We start from the raw sequence: 10,411 nt of genomic DNA, 5'->3' as shown, positions 1-10,411 counted from the left end.
TGGATATATATAGGAGGAAGAAGTACGTCGGTGGAGCTTTGAGGGGCCCATGAGGCAGGGGGCGCGCCCTCCACCCTCGTGACCGCCTCGTGGCTTTCTTGACGGAGGGTCCAAGTCTCCTGGATCTTATCTGATGAGAAAATCATGTTTCCGAAGGTTTCATTCCGTTTGGACTTCGTTTGATATTCCTTTTCTTCAAAACCCTAAAACACGCAAAAAAAACAGCAATTCTAGGCTGGGCCTCCGGTTAATAGGTTAGTCCCAAAAATAATATAAAAGTGGATAATAAAGCCCAATAATGTCCAAAACAGTAGATAATATAGCATGGAGCAATCAAAAATTATAGATACGTTGGAGATGTATCACGAACCACAGTTGAAGCTTTAGCATGATCCTTTATCCTAATAGGGAAAGGTGGTTTCTCAACATAAGAAGTAGGAACAATAGGATCATTATAAGTGATAGTCTTTTCTTCAACTTTAATAGGTGCAGCTACTTTTACTTCTATGGGAGGATGATATTTAAACCACTTCTCCCTAGGGAGATCAACATGAGTAGCAAAAGATTCATAGAAAGAAGCTACTATCTCATAGTCAAGTCCATATTTAGTGCTAAATTTACGGAAAACATCGATATCCATAAAAGATTTAACACAATCAAACTTAGGTGTCATACCTGACTCCTTACCTTCATCGAGGTCCCAATCTTCAGAGTTGCGTTTAATTCTTTCCAATAAATCTCATTTGAATTCAATAGTCTTCGTCATAAAAGAGCCAGCACAAGAAGTATCGAGCATGGTGCGATTGTTATCAGAAAGCCGAGCATATAAATTTTGAATAATCATTTCTCTTGAGAGCTCATGATTGGGGCATGAATATAACATTGATTTAAGCCTCCCCCAAGCTTGAGCGATGCTTTCTCCTTCACGAGGCCAAACATTATATATATAATTGCGATCACGATGAACAAGATGCATAGGATAAAACTTCTGATGAAATTCCAATTTCAATCGTTTGTAGTTCCATGACCCCGTATCATCACATAGCCTATACCATGTCAATGCATCTTCCTTCAAAGATAAAGGGAAGACTTTCTTCTTAATAACATCTCCAGGTACACCTGCAAGCTTAAATAATCCACAAACTTCATCCACATATATTAAGTGCTCATCAGGATGCGTTGTTCCGTCTCCTGCAAAAGGATTAGCTAGCAGTTTTTCTATCATACTCAAAGGAATTTCAAAGCAGACATTTTCATTTTCAGTAGGTTCAGTACGTTGAGGAGCAATTCTTTGCTCTACTGGTCGGGGTGAAGATACCCCGAACAAACCCCTCAGAGGATTACTTTCCATAGTAACAAGTGACAGTAATTTTCAGCACACTATATAAATTTTTCCTTACCAATTTCCACCTACCAAAGGCGCTTCACTCCCCGGCAATGGCGCCAGAAAAGAGTCTTGATGACCCACAAGTATAGGGGATCTATCGTAGTCCTTTCGATAAGTAAGAGTGTCGAACCCAACGAGGAGCAGAAGGAAATGATAAGCGGTTTTCAGCAAGGTATTCTCTGCAAGCACTGAAATAATAGGTAACAGATAGTTTTGTGATAGGATAATTTGTAACGAGTAACAAGTAATAAAAGTAAATAAAGTGCAGCAAGGTGGCCCAATCCTTTTTGTAGCAAAGGACAAGCCTAGACAAACTCTTATATGATGTAAAGCGCTCCTGAGGACACATGGGAATATCGTCAAGCTAGGTTTCATCATGTTCATATGATTCGCGTTCGGTACTTTGATAATTTGGTATGTGGGTGGACCGGTGCTTGGGTACTACCCTTACTTGGACAAGCATCCCACTTATGATTAACCTCTATTGCAAGCATCCGCAACTACAACAAAAGTATTAAGGTAAACCTAACCATAGCATGAAACAAATGGATCCAAATCAGCCCCTTACGAAGCAACACATAAACTAGGGTTTAAACTTCTGTCACTCTAGCAACCCATCATCTACTTATTACTTCCCAATGCCTTCCTCTAGGCCCAAATAATGGTGAAGTGTCATGTAGTCGACGTTCACATAACACCACTAGAGGAGAGACAACATACATCTCATCAAAATATGGAACGAATACCAAATTCACATGACTACTAATAGCAAAACTTCTCTCATGTCCTCAGGAACAAACGTAACTACTCACAAAGCATATTCATGTTCATAATCAGAGGGGTATTAATATGCATATAGGATCTGAACATATGATCTTCCACCAATTAAACCAACTAGCATCAACTACAAGGAGTAATTAACACTACTAGGAACCCACAGGTACCAATCCCAAACTTGGAGACAAGAATTGGATACAGGAGATGAACTAGGGTTTGGAGAGGAGATGGTGCTGGTGAAGATGTTGATGGAGATTGCCCTCTCCCGATGAGAGGAGCGTTGGTGATGATGATGGCGATAATTTCCCCCTCTCGGAGGGAAGTTTCCCCGGCAGAACAGCTCCGCTAGAGCCCTAGATTGGTCCCGCCAAGGTTCCGCCTTGTGGCGGTGGAGTCTCGTCCGGAAAGATGGCTTATGATTTTTTCCTCATCGAAAGACTCCATATAGCAGAAGATGGCCATCGGAGGGCCACCAGGGGGCCCACCAGGTAGGGGGCACGCTCAGGGGGTAGGGCGCGCCCCCCACCCTCGTGGGCAGGGTATGGCCCCCTGGTGAACTTCTTGCGCTCAGTATTATTTATATATTCTGAAAATGTCTTCCGTGAAGTTTCAGGACGTTTGGAGCTGTGCAGAATAGGTCTCTAATATTTGCTCCTTTTCCATCCCAGAATCCCAGCTGCCGGCATTCTCCTTCTTTATGTAAACCTTGTAAAATAAGAGAGAATAGGCATAAGTATTGTGACATAATGTGTAATAACAGCCCATAATGCAATAAATATCGATATAAAAGCATGATGCAAAATGGACGTATCAGTGTCACAGGAACCGGTTTCTGTGATGAACTACTTTCCAATACGGGAGCAGGTACAGTTACCTCATCAAGTTCTACTTTCCTCCCACTCACTTCTTTCGAGAGAAACTTCTTCTCTAGAAAGGATCCAAATTTAGCAACAAACGTTTTGCCTTCAGATCTGTGATAGAAGGTGTACCCAACAGTTTCCTTGGGGTATCCTATGAAGACACATTTCTTCGATTTGGGTTCGAGCTTATCAGGTTGAGGTTTTTTCACATAAGCATCGCAGCCCCAAACTTTAAGAAACGACAACTTTGTTTTCTTGCCAAACCACAGTTCATAAGGCGTCGTTTCAACGTATTTCGATGGTGCCCTATTTAACGTGAATGTAGCCGTCTCTAAAGCATAACCCCAAAATGATAGCGGTAAATCAGTAAGAGACATCATAGATCGCACCATATCTAGTAAAGTATGATTACGACATTCGGACACACCATTACGTTGTGGTGTTCCGGGTGGCGTGAGTTGCGAAACTATTCCGCATTGTTTCAAATGAAGACCAAACTCGTAACTCAAATATTCTCCTCCACGACCAGATCGTAGAAACTTTATTTTCTTGTTACAATGATTTTCAACTTCACTCTGAAATTCTTTGAACTTTTCAAATGTTTTAGATTTATGTTTCATTAAGTAGATATATCCATATCTTCTTAAATCATCTGTGAAGGTGAGAAAATAACAATACCCGCCGCGAGCCTCAACATTCATCGGACCACATACATCTATATGTATGATTTCCAACAAATCTGTTGCTCGCTCCATAGTTCCGGAGAACGGCGTTTTAGTTATCTTGCCCATGAGGCACGGTTCGCAAGTACCAAGTGATTCATAATCAAGTGGTTTCAAAAGTCCATCAGTATGGAGTTTCTTCATGCGCTTTACACCAATATGACCTAAACGGCAGTGCCACAAATAAGTTGCACTATCATTATCAACTCTGCATCTTTCGGCTTCAATATTATGAATATGTGTACCACTACTATCAAGATTCAATAAGAATAGACCACTCTTTAAGGGTGCATGACCATAAAAGATATTACTCATATAAATAGAACAACCATTATTCTCTGATTTAAATGAATAACTGTCTTGCATCAAACAAGATCCAGATATAATGTTCATGCTCAACGCTAGCACCAAATAACAATTATTCAGGTCTAAAACTAATCCCGAAGGTAGATGTAGAGGTAGTGTGCCGACTGCGATCACATCGACTTTGGAACCATTTCCCACGCGCATTGTCACCTCGTCCTTAGCCAATCTTCGCTTAATCCGTAGTCCCTGTTTCGAGTTGCAAATATTAGCAACAGAACTAGTATCAAATACACATGTGCTGCTGCAAGCATTAGTAAGATACACATCAATAACATGTATATCACATATACCTTTGTTCACCTTGCCATCCTTCTTATCTGCCAAATACTTGGGGCAGTTCCGCTTCTAGTGACCAGTCTGTTTGCACTAGAAGCACTCAGTTTCAAGCTTAGGACCAAACTTGGGTTTCTACTCTTGAGCAGCAACTTGTTTGCCGTTCTTCTTGAAGTTCCCCTTCTTCTTCCCTTTACCTTTTTTCTTGAAAGTAGTGGTCTTGGTGACCATCAACACTTGATGCTCCTTTTTGATTTCTACCTCCGCAGCCTTTAGCATTGCGAAGAGCTCTAGAATTGTCTTATCCATCCTTTGCATATTATAGTTCATCACGAAGCTTTTGTAGCTTGGTGGCAGTGATTGAAGAACTCTGTCAATGACACTATCAACAGGAAGATTAACTCCCAGTTGAGTCAAGTGATTATGATACCCATATATTTTGAGTATATGTTCACTGACAGAACTATTCTCCTCCATCTTGCAGCAATAGAACTTATTGGAGACTTCATATCTCTCAATCCGGGCATTTGCTTGAAATATTAACTTCAACTCCTGGAACATCTCATATGCTCCATGACGTTCAAAACGTCGTTGAAGTCCCGGTTCTAAGCCGTAAAGCATGGCACACTGAACTATCGAGTAGTCATTAGCTTTACTCTGCCAAATGTTCTGAACGTTGTCAGCAGTATCTGCAGTAGGCCTGGCACCCAGCGGTGCTTCCAGGACGTAATGCTTTTGTGCTGCAATGAGGATAATCCTCACGTTACGGACCCAGTCCGTGTAATTGTTACCATCATCTTTCAACTTTGCTTTCTCAAGGAACGCATTAAAATTCAACGGAACAACAGCACGAGCCATCTATCTACAATCAACATAGACAAGCAAAAACTATTAGGTACTAAGTTCATGATAAATTTAAGTTCAATTTATCATATTACTTAAGAACTCCCACTTAGATAGACATCCCTTTAATCCTCTAAGTGATCACGTGATCCAAATCAACTAAACCATGTCCAATCATCATGTGAGATGGAGTAGTTTCAATGGTGAACATCACTATGTTGATCATATCTACTATATGATTCGCGCTCGACCTTTCAGTCTTAGTGTTCCGAGGCCATATCTGCATATGCTAGGCTCGTCAAGTTTAACCTGAGTATTCCGCGTGTGCAACTATTTTGCACCCATTGTATTTGAACGTAGAGCCTATCACACCCGATCATCGCGTGGTGTCTCAGCACAAAGAACTTTCACAACGGTGCATACTCAGGAAGAACACTTATACCTTGATAATTTAGTGAGAGATCATCTTATAATGCTACCGTCAATCAAAGCAAGATAAGATGCATAAAAGATAAACATCACGTGCAATCAATATAGGTGATATGATATGGCCAGCATCTTGTGCTTGTGATCTTCATCTCCGAAGCACCATCATGATCACCATTGTCACCGGCGCGACACTTTGATCTCCATCGTAGCATCATTGTCGTCTCGCCAACTTATGCTTCTACGACTATCGCTACCGCTTAGTGATAAAGTAAAGCATTACAGAGCGATTGCATTGCATACAATAAAGTGAAAACCATATGGCTCCTGCCAATTGCCGATAACTCGGTTACAAAACATGATCATCTCATACAATAAAATATAGCATCATGCCTTGACCATATCACATCACAACATGCCCTGCAAAAACAAGTTAGACGTCCTCTACTTTGTTGTTGCAAGTTTTACGTGGCTGCTACGGGTTGAGCAAGAACCGTTCTTACCTACGCATGAAAACCACAACGATAGTTTGTCAAGTTGGTGCTGTTTTAACCTTCTCAAGGACCGGGCGTAGCCACACTCGGTTCAACTAAAGTTGGAGAAACTGACACCCGCCAGCCACCTATGTGCAAAGCACGTCGGTAGAACCAGTCTCGCGTAAGCGTAAGCGTATGCGTAATGTCGGTCCGGGCCGCTTCATCCAACAATACCGTCGAACCAAAGTATGACATGCTGGTAAGCAGTATGACTTATATCGCCCACAACTCACTTGTGTTCTACTCGTGCATATAACATCAACGCATAAAACCTGGCTTGGATGCCACTGTTGGGGAACATAGTAATTTCAAAAAAATCCTACGCACACGTAAGATCATGGTGATGCATAGAAACGAGAGGGAAGAGTGTGTCCACGTACCCTCGTAGACCAAAAGCAGAAGCGTTAGCACAACGCGGTTGATGTAGTCGTATGTCTTCACGATCCGACCGATCAAGCACGGAACGCACGGCACCTCCGAGTTCTGCACACGTTCAACTCGATGACGTCCCTTGAACTCCGATCCAGCCGAGCTTTGAGGGAGAGTTTCGTCAGCACGACGGCGTGGTGACGATGATGATGTTCTACTGACGCAGGGCTTCGCCTAAGCACCGCTATGATATGACCGAGGTGGATTATGATGGAAGGGGGCACCGCACACGGCTAAAAGATCTAAGAGATCAATTGTTGTCTCTATGGGGTGCCCCCCTCCTCCGTATATAAAGGGGGGGAGGAGGAGGGGGCCGGCCAAGAGGAGGAGGCGCGCCCAAGTGGGGGGGCAATCCTACTCCAAGTAGGTTTTGCCCTCCTTTCCTATTCCAACTAGGAGAACGGGGAAGGAGGAGGTGTCGAGAAGGAAGGAGAAGGGAGGCCGCCGCCCCCTTCCCTTTCCCAATTCGGATTGGGGCAAGGGGGGTCGCGCGCCACCTCCTGCTGCCTCTGCTCTTCCACCACTTTTGGGCCCATGAGGCCCAATAACCCTCGGGGGGTTCCGGTAACCCCCCCGGTACTCCGGTATATAGCCGAAAACCCCCAGAACCATTCTGGTGTCGGAATATAGTCGTCCAATATATCAATCTTCATGTCTCGACCATTTCGAGACTCCTCGTCATGTCCGTGATCACATCCGGGACTCCGAACTACCTTCGGTACATCAAAACACATAAACTCATAATATAACCGTCATCGAACTTTAAGCGTGCGGACCCTACGGGTTCGAGAACTATGTAGACATGACCGAGACACGTCTCCAGTCAATAACCAATAGCGGAACCTGGATGCTCATATTGTCTCCTACATATTCTACGAAGATCTTTATCGGTCAAACCGCATAACAACATACATTGTTCCCTTTGTCATTGGTATGTTACTTGCCCGAGATTCGATCGTCGGTATCTCAATACCTAGTTCAATCTCGTTACTGGCAAGTCTCTTTACTCATTCTGCAATACATCATCCCGCAACTAACTCATTAGTTGCAATGCTTTCAAGGCTTAAGTGATGTGTACTACCGAGTGGGCCCAGAGATACCTCTCCGACAATCGGAGTGACAAATCCTAATCTCGAAATACGCCAACCCAACAAGTACCTTTGGAGACACCTGTAGAGCACCTTTATAATCACCTAGTTACGTTGTGACGTTTGGTAGAACACAAAGTGTTCCTCCGGTAAACGGGAGTTGCATAATCTCATAGTCACAGGAACATGTATAAGTCATGAAGAAAACAATAGCAACAAACTAAACGATCAAGTGCTAAGCTAACAGAATGGGTCAAGTCAATCACATCATTCTCCTAATGATGTGATATCGTTAATCAAATGACAACTCTTTATCTATGGTTAGGAAACATGACCATCTTTGATTCAACGAGCTAGTCAAGTAGAGGTATACTAGTGACACTCTGTTTTGTCTATGTATTCACACATGTATCATGTTTCCGGTTAATACAATTCTAGCATGAATAATAAACATTTATCATGATATAAGGAAATAAATAATAACTTCATTGTTGCCTCTAGGGCATATTTCCTTCACCGGCTGCACTGGCCAGATCATATCTGACCGGAAGTGCCGCCAAGCCGCCCACCAAGCCCTCCACGCCGCCGCCTATCCAAAGCCGGATGACGCGCCGCCGCAGCATAAGTCGCCACCGCCCGAGCTAGGCGAGCCGCCGCCCGTGAGCAGGTTGCCTGACGCGCCACAGTCGCTGTCGCCCGTGACATGGCCAGCCATCGCCGCCGCCGCCAGATCTGCCACGCCTCCGCACGCGCAAGGGCTCCGCACCACCCGTAATACGCGGGAGAAAGGAGGATCCCCACCACCGTCGTCGGCCCCCGGGCGCATCCCGGCGGCGTCCTTCGGCAGCAGCAGGGTGAGGGAAGTGAATTCAGGAGCGGGGCGGCTAGGGCTGGGAACCCACCCGAGTCACCCGAGCGGGGGCAACGCGGGGGTCGACGTTTCTCCTTATAGCTGAATGTATTCTAGTGTAACTCAAATATTTCTGCACAGTTAGAATAAATTAGCAAAAGAAATTATCTGACAAAATGATTTCTGGCAAGATTATATCACTTGATACATTATTACAAAAGGGTTAATTCATCGTCAATATATATAGAGATGCCAAGCAGCTCTGGTCTACATCACTATTCAGCCTATGTCACCTTGGCCTGTCCAAGGTTTCTTGGATTTGCTATTTCTTTGTTAAATCTTTCTGATTTTCGAATCTTATGCAGAGGATGTCAAATGTGAGTAATGGATTGTACGGTAAGGATTGGAGATGAATAAGAAGGAAATGAAGAGAAATGAGTGAAGGTGACGCGGGCTGGCATATTAAAAAAGAGCGAGTCTGCTGAACATAGGATGATAAACTGATCATCTCACGGGGTCGCTCCATTGCAATGAGGCACATCTCAGCTGGAACAGGAGATTCATAGGAGAAAAAAAATCCATGGTGGACACAGCTATATAGGCAAGAACAACACTTTGTATCAGACTACTTGCTTTAACAGGTTAGAGCATCTCTAGCAGACCCCGCATCCCGCCGGCCCGCAAAACGCATTTGCAGTTTACGGAAAAAAGGGTTTTGCGGGCCGGCGCGGACGGCCGTAGATGCAGATCCCGTATAGTAGACCCGTAAAAAAGAATATTCACGGAATATGCTCTTTTACGGATCGGCTTTGCGGGGTCTGGTCTGGCGCCGCTCCTCCGGCCCGGAAAATCTAAATTTGCATCTCAATTTGATCCAACATAATGCATTTCTTTGCTTTTTCAACAACATTGGATACATAAGACATCACCAAATGTTTGCTAGAATAGCATGATCAAAGAAAACACAAACCACAAGTATGCATTTTAGAAGATTTCTAATTTCCATAACTGCTCCCACTAGTTGGACTAATATCTTCTCCATGCATTCATTGTCGATCTGTGGATTCTTGATTTTGCATTCTTCTTTCTTCATCTTTGGTTCAAAAAAAGTAGACATTGCTTCCCCTCTAGTTGCACATGCAGCCGCATCATTGCCTTCGATTATACTAAGGAGTGCACGAACGTCTATTAAGTTTTTTCTATCAATAAATCAATGTATTTGCCTTCCCAAAATTAAAATGAGCATCCATCTTCCTATACACATGATGATGTTTGAAATAAGATACCGTAATTGAACCAAAGAATAAGCTATCAAAATGAGCCGAATGAGAACAACACGTACCCCGTCATTTTCGCATTTGAAGAACACCCATCCGGGGTGCTTCGGCGTGCTCGAAGTTAACCGCATCACTGTCCGCGTGCAATCGTTGCACTGTATGAGCGGCATCGGCGAGCCCCAGAGCCGCTGCGCGAGCGTCGAGCCCGGTGGACGGCCGGCCGAATCCATGCCTGCAAACCCTTGGCGGCGGCGGGAGGACGAACCCGTACCTGCATGCGGCGATGCGACCTTGACGGGGCTAAGCGACATGCTCCCCGACCACTCCGTCGCTTGGCACAGCCACCGGCGGCCGGAAAAGCCAAATCCGGCCGCCTGGGATGAAGGGTCGCAGATTCGCAACTTTCTGGCCCGCCGACGCGGGAGGGGGGGCGGAGGGCAATCACGTGCGTGTGGCAGCCTTTCGGCATGCTCCCGCTGGCTACTTTCGCCGGAATCTTGGGCGCGGCGGGGCGAGGGGGAGACGGGAAGTGGTTGGTGGGGAAAGCGTGGGCTGAAATGTCCTCCCCACCAACCGC

Source organism: Triticum dicoccoides, chromosome 5A (genome assembly GCF_002162155.2).
Source record: "Triticum dicoccoides isolate Atlit2015 ecotype Zavitan chromosome 5A, WEW_v2.0, whole genome shotgun sequence".
NCBI classification, from domain to species: Eukaryota; Viridiplantae; Streptophyta; class Magnoliopsida; order Poales; family Poaceae; genus Triticum; species Triticum dicoccoides.
Note: the sequence above shows the minus strand (reverse complement) of the source record.